Here is a 10,497-nt window from a genome sequence, read left to right as displayed (position 1 = left end):
CTGTATTTTAATAATGAAATGGAGATCTTTTTTAAAGGTTAAAACCTCATTTAATCTTATGTCTTATGGGGTTTATACTGAGTGCTATATTGTATAACTGTGGTAATTCAACTGTAAACCTAAGAATGTACAGCCAATTTTGTAAGAGATGCAGCCTAGCTCAGAAAATTGTTATTGAATATGTCAATGCTGATGTAATGAAATGCTTCTTCTAAGTATGTGGTTATTAAATAAATAATTTTTTAAAAAGCTGAATACATGTGCTGAATTTTGGTCCTGGAGTAGTAGGTAATGGTGGTTGCAGTAAAGTCGTATTCCCTGCATTCAGGAGGCCAATGGATACGTGGTAGTAACTCTACAACTTTTATTTATTATTATTATTTTTTTTAGTTTATGTGTATGCATGCATTGCCTGCATGTAGGTGGGTGCATCCGTGTCGTGCAATTCCCACAGAGGACAGAAGAGACTGTCAAATACCCTGGAACTGGAGTTACAGACAGTTGTTAGCTGCCATGTGGGTGCTGGGACTTGAACCTGGGTCTTCTGCAAGAACAGTCAGTGTTCTTAACCACTGAGCCATCTCTCCAACCCCTGAAGATACATGTTTTTATGATTCTCTGTAAGCCAGGTGTGTGCAGCAGGTCAATGATGTCTATACTTTTGAGGGTGTGGCATGAGGATGGTGAGCTTGAGGTCAGCCGGGGCTTCTCAGCAACTCTCACTTTCAAAAAACAATAAACAGCCAGGAGTGGTGGCACACACTTTTAATCCCAGCCAGTGGGAGGCAGAGGCAGGTGGACCTCTGTGAGACTGAGGCCAGAGTGGTCTGTATAGTAAGTTCCAGGTAGGCTGGGGCCAGGGAGACCCTGTCAACAACAACAACAAAATCAAAAAACGATAAACTGACAAGCAAATAAACAAATAAGATTGATTCTATAGAGTCTATAGGGCATGTTATACTGAAAATATTCCTCCCAATGAGAGACTGCCTCCTATTTCCAGAAGAGGCTTTTCTTATTAATCTTTCCAGCTATGTTTTTGTCTCTATTGTTTACAATTAAGAACTTGGCTAGCTGGAGAGATGGCTCAGTGGTTAAGAGCAGTGGATGCTCTTGCAGAGGACCTGGGTTCAATTCCCAGCACCCACATGATGGCTAACAACCATTAGTAACTCCAGTTCCAGGGATCTGATACCTTCTGACCTCTATGGGCATTGCATGACACACTGCACTTACACACATGCAGGTATTACACTTATATACATTAAAAAAATAAATAAAAAGACTGTGGTTGGGAGAATGTTCAAGAAATCTAGCAAAACAATAACCTATCTCAACTAATTTTTTAAGGTTTTTTTTCTGTGTACACATATAGGAATATTTTGTTTTTTAAGCAGATATTCTTTAAGAGTAAGAAAATAAACTGTGATTTTGAAGAATTTAATTTCAGCATAGGCCAAAATTCTGTTCACTCTGAGGATAATAGTTACAATAGATCCTTTTGTGATATATATATGAAATCATAGTTTTTGGAAGAGAAAAATCATGATGAACAGTTTAACGGTGACTTTGGGACAGAACATTTGAAATGGGCACTTTACCAGAATATCAAGGACGTCAACACTCAAGTGTGTTCATGCACATGCAGGGATTCACATGTGCCCAAGGGGAAGAGTCTGAAAACAAAGATAACTTGTAAGCCTCTACCCTTAAGCTCACTGTAACCATAGCAACAGAAACTTCATTTTCTGTCTGTCTCCAATACTGCATGCAGGTCTGTCTCACTAATAATTCAGGAAGGGACATTGACAAATGATCACTATATTCACCCTGTCACTTTAAATGGAAAGGCATTTGGCTGAATTCTAATTTGGCCAATGAATATTTAACTGATAAAGCTGCCAGATAAGATATTGCCCAAGAGGAAGAAAGAAATGAAGCTGGACTGCCTTCATGCAAACACCCTTTAATGAAGGACAGGAAGGGAGTGCTGTAACTATGGGTTGCAAATCTGCTCCACATTGAGAGATGGAAAGGTAGCTGGCCCACAGTTTAGAAATGTTGAAGATTCTGGGACCTTAAGAATGTCTACACAATGGAGGCCATTTTCTCGCCATTGTTTAATGTTTTTATTTTCAAAGGAGAAAAAAAAAAAAGCCTTAAAATGTTTTAAAGAAACAGAAACAAAATGTAGAATCAGAAAAACAGAGAATTCAAAGATTCTGCCCAAGTCATAAACCTGTTAGGTTTCCTCTGCCTAGATTAAAGGACATTGTAGCATTCTAGGTTAAAGGACATCGTAGAATTCTAGACAAACCATCAGTTATTCTCAACTTCAACTGGTCCTAGGTATGCTTCTCAGTATGATGGCTCCTGAGAGGGCCAGATTCCTGTTAAATTTTCAAGCAAATTCCATTATAATAAATATTAACTGAAGATTCATCATTTGTCAGTCTCTGTTCTGAATATAGTAGATCTTTTAATTATCAAGGATTTTTCTGGAATAGGTGCTATTTTTACTTGTATTCATGGATGATGACGCGCAGGTCACAGGATTTTAAGTACTAAGATTGCCCAAAGTTGTACTGAGGAGGATGTGAAGATAGAACATGAGCTCTCTCTGAAGGCACAGTGCTGAACAATCATTCTTTGTCGTCCTGTTTTCCACATCTCTCATTTCCATCTTTACGCCTTCCTTCTCTTTCTTAACTGTTCTCACAGAGCACAGAGACACTTCTATATACAGAGAAAAAGAGGATAGAATTGTGTCTGATATAGTTACCATGCAATAAATTCCACAGATAATTGTTTTTATGGGAATATATTTATTATATGCAATATTGATCTTGGCTCTCAGCACGTTTTCTCTAGATAAGAAAGTTATTGAACGTCCAGTTATATCAGAAGGTTGTGTGAAAAACACTATAATGAGGCAAGACCATTTAGTAGGAGATTATAAAGACAGGAGTCATCAAGCTGAGAGGAAATCAGGGCAGCCAGCCAGGGCATCCAACGGACAGTGTGCCTTCACAAGGTCTTATTAAAATGATCAGATTTTTTTTTTTTAAAGTTGACTCCAAATGCAGAAGAAAGCAGCACAATAAAAAGTTTTAGATTATTTATTTACGTCTATAAAATGAAACATTATGCCTCATTTAACTATTTCACTCATTATTCTGTTTTGTTAAGGTTAAAAACATTTTGCAATTTACCCAGAGAAAGGGTGATGATTTCTGAATTGAAGTCATCCATCAATTAAATGGGTGACCTGTAATCACATATCTTTGAAGGCAAAGTTATAAGTAAATTTCCTTTTGAAAATTTGAAAATGCTTACCTAAGTTATATGTTCAATGAGAATGTGCGTACATTAAATTTTTTTGACATGATGGAACTTCGGGACCTACAAAGTCTGAAAATGGACCTGCTGAAGAAAAAAGTTTTGAATCCTTCTGCTTAAGATTGCTTTCCCTTGGACGGTTAAAGAGACATGATGACTGTATAATTTTCTTGAAGAGGACTTAATTTCCTTACACTAGCGCTGGGTAACTACTGATGCTTGAATGCTGCGTTTCCCCCTCCAAATTCTGCCTCCCACTGTTCATCTTTCCTGAGTTCATGATGGGCTTAAGTTGGTTAGTTGCCAAGTAGATGGATGGTCTCTCCACTCCAGGAAATATTATTAATTGGTTTACAGAATGCAGCTCCCACATACCTTAGCATGCTGTAAAGAGTTCTCAGCATTCATAGAAGCTACATTAGCATAACAAAAATAGGCCACATTAAATTGCCCAGGAAAGAAATTGCCAGTTTAGTTTCAGAGACAGATTTCTTTGTAGAAAGCTTCAATAGGCAGGCTACTGTGGGATAGTCAGGCAAAACAGTGGTCAGTCTGGTTCACTGAAAAGTAATTCATGGGTAACCAAGGCTGTTATTTCAAAAAGCAGCAATCCAAACTGGGCTTTTGTTGCCTTTGGGTCATTTTGTGCTCTCCACATATGTGGTCCGCTCTTGTGACCCTAAATCTCTTCAAGAAACAATTCCTCGCAGGTTCCCAGTGTGCTGCATTCAGGCAATCCACTATTCATCACCAAGGCATCTGGGGCCTGTGCATTGCAGATCCCACTTCGAATCAGGAGACAATCGAGCCAGAGTTAGCCCAGGACTGACAAACATGACCTGAGAGAGGCTCCTAAATTAGGCAAGGATATAAATTGAAAGCCGTAGTAGACAGGCATAAGGCAGAGGGAAAGTAGACCAGAAGTTGAAGTTCAGAAGCATAAAAGAAGTCTGTCTAATTACAGAATGGATGCAAGGAAGAGAAAACAATGGTTTTCACAGTATAGGGTAGGTAGCTTTACTTGATACCTTTAGATACAATCACCTCCCTGCCAAATTAGACAGGCTTACTGCCTTGATGTGTGTTGAAAATTCCCTCTGCTCCTACGTACAGAGGCCTATGGTGTATCTCAGCATGGATTTGGGAGGTCTAAAGGATTTGTCATATAATTCTAGAATCTCTCTATAAAATGAGGATAATAACACTTCCCAGCAAAGTTCTGGGATATATTGACTGCTCAATATGATGAGTGAATTTAAATCAATGGACCGAATATAAGGAATACAAATGTACTTTAAAAATTCCATGACAACTTTATTCTTTTATTATTTTTTGGTCTTTTTGTGATAGGTTCTCCCTATAGCCCAAGCTGTCCTTGAACTCAATATGAAGACCAGACTGGCCTTGATATCACAGAGATCCATCTACCTCTGCCTCCTGAGTGCTGGAACTAAAGGTGTGTACCACCCTGCTCTAAAATGTACACGAATAGGGACTGAAGACATGGCTCAGCACTTAAGAGCACATAGTGTTCTTCCAGAGGACCTGAATTCTGTTTCCAGTAACCACATTCGGTCACTCACAACTGCCTGTAACTCCAGCTCCTGGGAGTTGGGGATCTGACACCTCTGGCTTCTGAAAGATCCTGCACTCATGTGTCCATGCCCTCCCCTACATGTTCACATAATTAAAAATGAAAATCAACCTTAATTTTTTTGAATGATGAAAATAACTATACTTTTTTATACCTTCCAACATCAAACAGTCTTATTTTTGTGGCTGGAGAGAAAGGTTTGCTTGCACAGACTTGCTTTATTTGCGTAATTCAGGGCTGCTCACCATCTACAGAAGGTACTGTTGAATTAGGGCAAATAGGTTAGTCTCCTGACTGACTGGTAGACTAGTACCAGGAGCACCGTGTGGAAATGAATGCTCTAGGAAGCAGTGAACTTGGTCTCAATAGAAATGACCCAGGCTGTTGGAGTGACTGCTCTAGCACCCACCTATGTGTGGCCTGTGGGCACCATGGGGCTGGTGTTGGATCGCATCTGCCTTTATCAGAATCTTTTCTCACTGACCCCCAATAAAAGCTATGCACCTATTTTTCAGCACATGGCCCAACTTTGAATGCATCGTATTCACACTGCCACACAGTTTGGGGCTTCATTCAATACCACTAGATCGTTATCTTTCATTTCGTTAATACATGTTTTTCCTGTCACCCAAAGTGTCGGCTTTGAAGGCAGGAGATCACAGCTTATACTTTTAATGTTTGTCATCTATTCCATCTGGAAATGATCTATGCTATCCATACTTTTGTATACAATATTATTTGTTTCTTTATTCATTTATCTTTTAAATTTTTAAATTTTATTTTACGTGTATGAGTGTTTTACCTGTAGGTATATAAGTGCACCACACACCCTAGAAGGCCAGATGAAGGTGTCAGATCCCCAGAACTGGAGTTCAGATGGCTGTTAGCAGTCATGTAGGTGATGGGAACTGAACCCAGGTCCTTTGAAAGAGCAACCAGTACTCTTTATTTTATATTTTATTTTATTCATTTATTTGCATTTTTTTTGGTCTCTTTTGAGACAGGGTCTCCCTGTAGCCCCAGCTGTCCTGGAACTCGCTATGTAGACCAGGCTGGCATTGAACTCACAGAGACATTTATTTTCATTTTTATGTGTATGAGTCTATTGCCTGCATATATGTAAGTGCACCATGTCTTGCAATGCACTGTGGGTCAGAAGAGATCATTGGATTCCCCTGGAACTGGCATTACAGATGGTTGTTAGCTGCCATGTGGGTGTTGGGAATTGAACCTGGGTCCTGTTCAAGAGAAGTTATTGCCCTTAACTCCATCTCTCCATCCCCAATGATATCCATACTTTAGGTTTTGAAAGTTATTAAGCATATAGCAAGCAAAAGTAAAAGAGAAAGTATCAAGTAGCTAGCAAAGCATCATCAAATCAGGTGCTTACAGTGCCCAGCAGAAAGGACTGGGGAAGCCCTGTGGAAACAGCCATGCTGGGCTTCCCAACTGAGAACTTTGCAGACAGAGCAGAGTTTTCTTTCCATAGATGAGCTTTTGTTTTCCTGGTTCCACTGCATTTTTTCGCTTTGTTTAAAACAGGGTCTTCCTATGTAGTCCTAGCTGGCCTGCAACTCACTATGTAGAAAAGGCTGGCCTTTAAGGCACAGAGATCTTTCCTTCAGTGCAAGTTCATCCACTGAGGTTTAGTCAGCTTATATAGAAAGAGTCTCTCCCTTCAAGAAGATCAGCTCGTAATCAGCTGCCAATAATTCTTTGACCAAGATTGGGGCCTGCTGTTCATTTCCACAGTTCTGTGCTGGGTTTTTGTCTAAGTTTGCATGGGTCTTGTGCATGCTGACACCATTGCTGTAGGCTTGTATGAGAAGGGTCCCAGGCACCTGTAGGAGTATTTCCATGTGGTCATGTACCTCCTCCCTGGCTCTTACAATTTTTCTGCTCCCTCTTCTAGAATGGGTAGGTGGCCCTCAATGTAGGAGTCCTACTCAAGGACCCACACTCTGCTAACTCTTATTCTCTGCATTTTGGCAATTTGTAGCCTTTTGTGTTCCTGGCCCTCTGTTGCATGAGGGAGTTTCACTGATGAGAATTGAAAGATGCATTAGTGTTCTCTTCATCCCTTGTTCTATGTTCCCTGAATCTTAGGTGCAGAGGTTACATTCTGGTTGTGCCACTTAGACTTGGGCATTTCATAGATAATCTCTGTGTGTGACCAGTTGTGTAACTCTGTAATAATCTCTGTCTGTTGAAAAAAAGAAGCTACTTTGATGGGTGTTGACTGGGATACTTGTCTATAAATTTAAGGATCCATATTTTGCATATAGTAAGAAATTACATTAGTCCAGGGATATGAGAGCCTTGGGGTTTTCCCTAAGATCTATGACCTCTCCAGCTATGTGTATTTGGCTATGGTTACAGTACCACACATGAGTTTCCTCCCATTGAATGGGCTATAAGTTCAATTAGGTAGCTGTTGATTACCCCCAAGATAAAAGGGCCACGAATGCACCATGTGGGCATCATTTTATGTGGGTGCTGAAGAATCGGGTTCTTCATTTCATGCAGCACACATTCCATCTGTTGGGCCCGACAGTGAGCTTTTATATTTCCTGTGTGATTATGTTATTAACGTCTGTCTCCACAGCTGGCTGCAGACCGTATGAGAGCAAAGACAGCATGATTTTTGCTTATCATTTATAGTGGGATAAATAGTGCCCACCCTCCACGTTTCTACCCAGAAACTCAGAATGCAATCTTGTTTGGAAAGAGGTGAGATTGTGCCAGGTGGGAATGAGTAATAAATCTAATTGGAATGTCTTTTTAAGAAATAGACAAGGCTACACAGAGAGACAGAGCAGAAGGAATGTGGAGACCGACATGTGAACATGTGAACACAGAGACCGACACCAAGTAATGTGTTGGCAAACCAGTGAGCACTAAGGATTCCTGGCAACCACAGGGAGGTAAGAGAGAGCCATGAATCAAGAGTGTTTCATGGTCTCCAGAATGAACCCAGCATCTGGATTTCTGGTCCATGGAACACTGCGAACACATTTGTTTTGTTTGAAGCTGCTATTTGTAACAATGCGAAACATCAATAATAAAAGAAAAAAAATGACTGTGCTAAGCTAGTCCTGATGTGTAACAAAGAGCTTGGCATATAACAAGAATTAGATAATAATGAATATTTTGAGAGGAAGAAGGTAGGCCAGTTCTTTCTTTTCTTCTACATCTTTCCCTAACTCGGTGTACCTATAATTCTCAAAGCTGTATCACTCAGAATCACCTAATGGCTTCATGAAAACGCACAGTCTTAGAACCCCAGCTAAGCCAAAGGTTCAGGGGCTTTACGCTTCTTTAATAAACTTCCATGGTGGGTCTTTGGCTCATGAATATGTTTGAGCCAGTGCTCTTCTTGTAATGGTAATTTATAAAGCTCTTTAAATTGTATCAAAGGTGTTTCTGTGGCCCTGGTGGACCTTGTACCTGATGGGAGGAAGCAGCCTCCAGGAGCAGGTGCACCAATGACTTGCTCATCAGGGCTACTGGGAATGGCTGAATCAGGATGCTGCAGCTGTCAGCTCCTTTTTCCCTTGAGAATATACCTGGCTGCTCGACATGACCACAAACGCTGTCTAGAGCTTAGATTTCTGTTTCCATAACAGTGCCCTTAAGAAAACAGATACTAAACCCATCTATTCCTAGGACATTTTTCTCCAAACAGTAATATCTGCATAACAGTACAGGAAAAGCTTTTCAGATTTCAAACATTCAACTTCTGTCATCTCTTTAAAACCATGGCTCTCAAAAGGTATGTGATCATTCATTACAAATAGTATGTTTTGTGTTGTACATTAATCTGCCCATTTTTTACTTTCTCGTCTAGTTTTCTGAGTCCTCAAATCAAAACACATTCCAGTATGCAAGCTCAAACTGGCATCTGCAGATCAAGCTGTGAGCTTGGTGCTGTGTGCTAATCCCCAGGATCTCTGAGACGTGTGGTTGTCACTCACGTGGGTGTGAGCAGCTCTCTGGGCCCTGTGGCAGATACCTTTCCCTTTTAATTATAATTCTCTTGCTTAGGATGTCTTCTTCCTACATGTCTGAAAGAATAACCTGAAAATCAAGGCAAGAATTTGGGAGATTAGTTCCATCCATGACTTTGAACTGAGTCTGGAAGGATTGGTGGGCTTATCCAGGATTTTTAAGTGAATTATGAAGTGGAGGTAGATGTAACGTCAAAGTGGCTGTGGTGAATAAAGGGAAGTGACACAGCATACATCAAAGCAAGTTGACCTGGCTGGAATGCCCTGACTCCAAATGATCAACCGAATGCAATGTGAGACCCCTGCCAATAAACTAGGGTGTAAACAGCTTTTATAACCCAATAAGCACGGGACATCAGAAATTGAACTATCTTGTTTTCAATTTCTACTACTAGCAAAGCAAAGTTGTGCCAACACTTAGTTTTCCATGAAAACCTAACACTTTCCATCCTTGTCATGTTCTTTTGAAATCTGAGGATTAACTTTAGCTCTCTCTGTCCTCCTTTCCTGCACCATGCCTGTCACAAATCATCAATTCTTTCTTATGAGGCATTTTTCCCATATGTTCCTTTCCTAAGGCTGGCCTACACACTCTGAGCAGCCACATGGCTCTGCTAATTCCTTGGCCTTTTAAAACATTCATTTGTTTATATAGTACAGGTAAAAATTTAATTATATTGTTTGTTGCTTTCACAAACTAATAACTTTGAAGCCATCTCTGACTCCTTTATTCCTTCTTTTCACTCAGATTGTTAATGTGTTCCGTCATTATCAGTATCAGCCCCTCAGCTAAACCTTCACATCTGCATTTCCACTACAGTTGCCTTGATAAGAGCTTTGGCCAATAGAAATAAGTCTTGCCATAGGTATCCATTTTATCCCCGTCTTTTCAAAAGCATTATTGTGTTAACTTTTCAGGAACAAATGTCTATTCATTTTAGATTGGAAACTAGTAAGTAATGATTCCACAAAAGTCTAACATGGTGAACCAACAAATATATTGGGTTTACTTACAGAGCATGGTGAAGGGTTCCTTACAGGAACATAAATGACCTTAAAATGGCTGCATCACACAAAGGATTCTAGATAGCCAAAGCAATCCTGAGCAAAAAGAACAATATTGGAGGCATTATTGTGCTATACTACACAGCCATAGTATTAAAAGCAACATGGTCATGGCACAAGAATAGATAGTAGAAGCAGAACTGAGGATGGAGATGCCAGGGCCCACAACTACAGCCACTCGGCTTTTTATAAACTTTCCTACAATGCACATTGAAGAAAAGACATCATCTTTAACAAATGGTCTTGAGAAAACTGGATGGTTGCAAGTAGAAGAATGAGACAAGATCCTCTCCTCTCATCCTGCACCTAAGTAAAGTCTAAGAGGATCAAAGACATGAGTATCGGAAAGGGCTAGAAGAAAAGGTAGGGACTAGACTGCAGGATGTAGGCATAGATGATGAATTTCTAAATAGGACTCTGGTTACTCAGGAGGGAAATAAGGCCAACAGTTGACAGAGTAGCCTCATGAAACCAAAATTTTCAGTAATGCAA

This window comes from Nannospalax galili, unplaced genomic scaffold (assembly GCF_000622305.1).
Source record: "Nannospalax galili isolate Female #2095 unplaced genomic scaffold, S.galili_v1.0 scaffold663, whole genome shotgun sequence".
NCBI lineage: Eukaryota > Metazoa > Chordata > Mammalia > Rodentia > Spalacidae > Nannospalax > Nannospalax galili.
Note: the sequence above shows the minus strand (reverse complement) of the source record.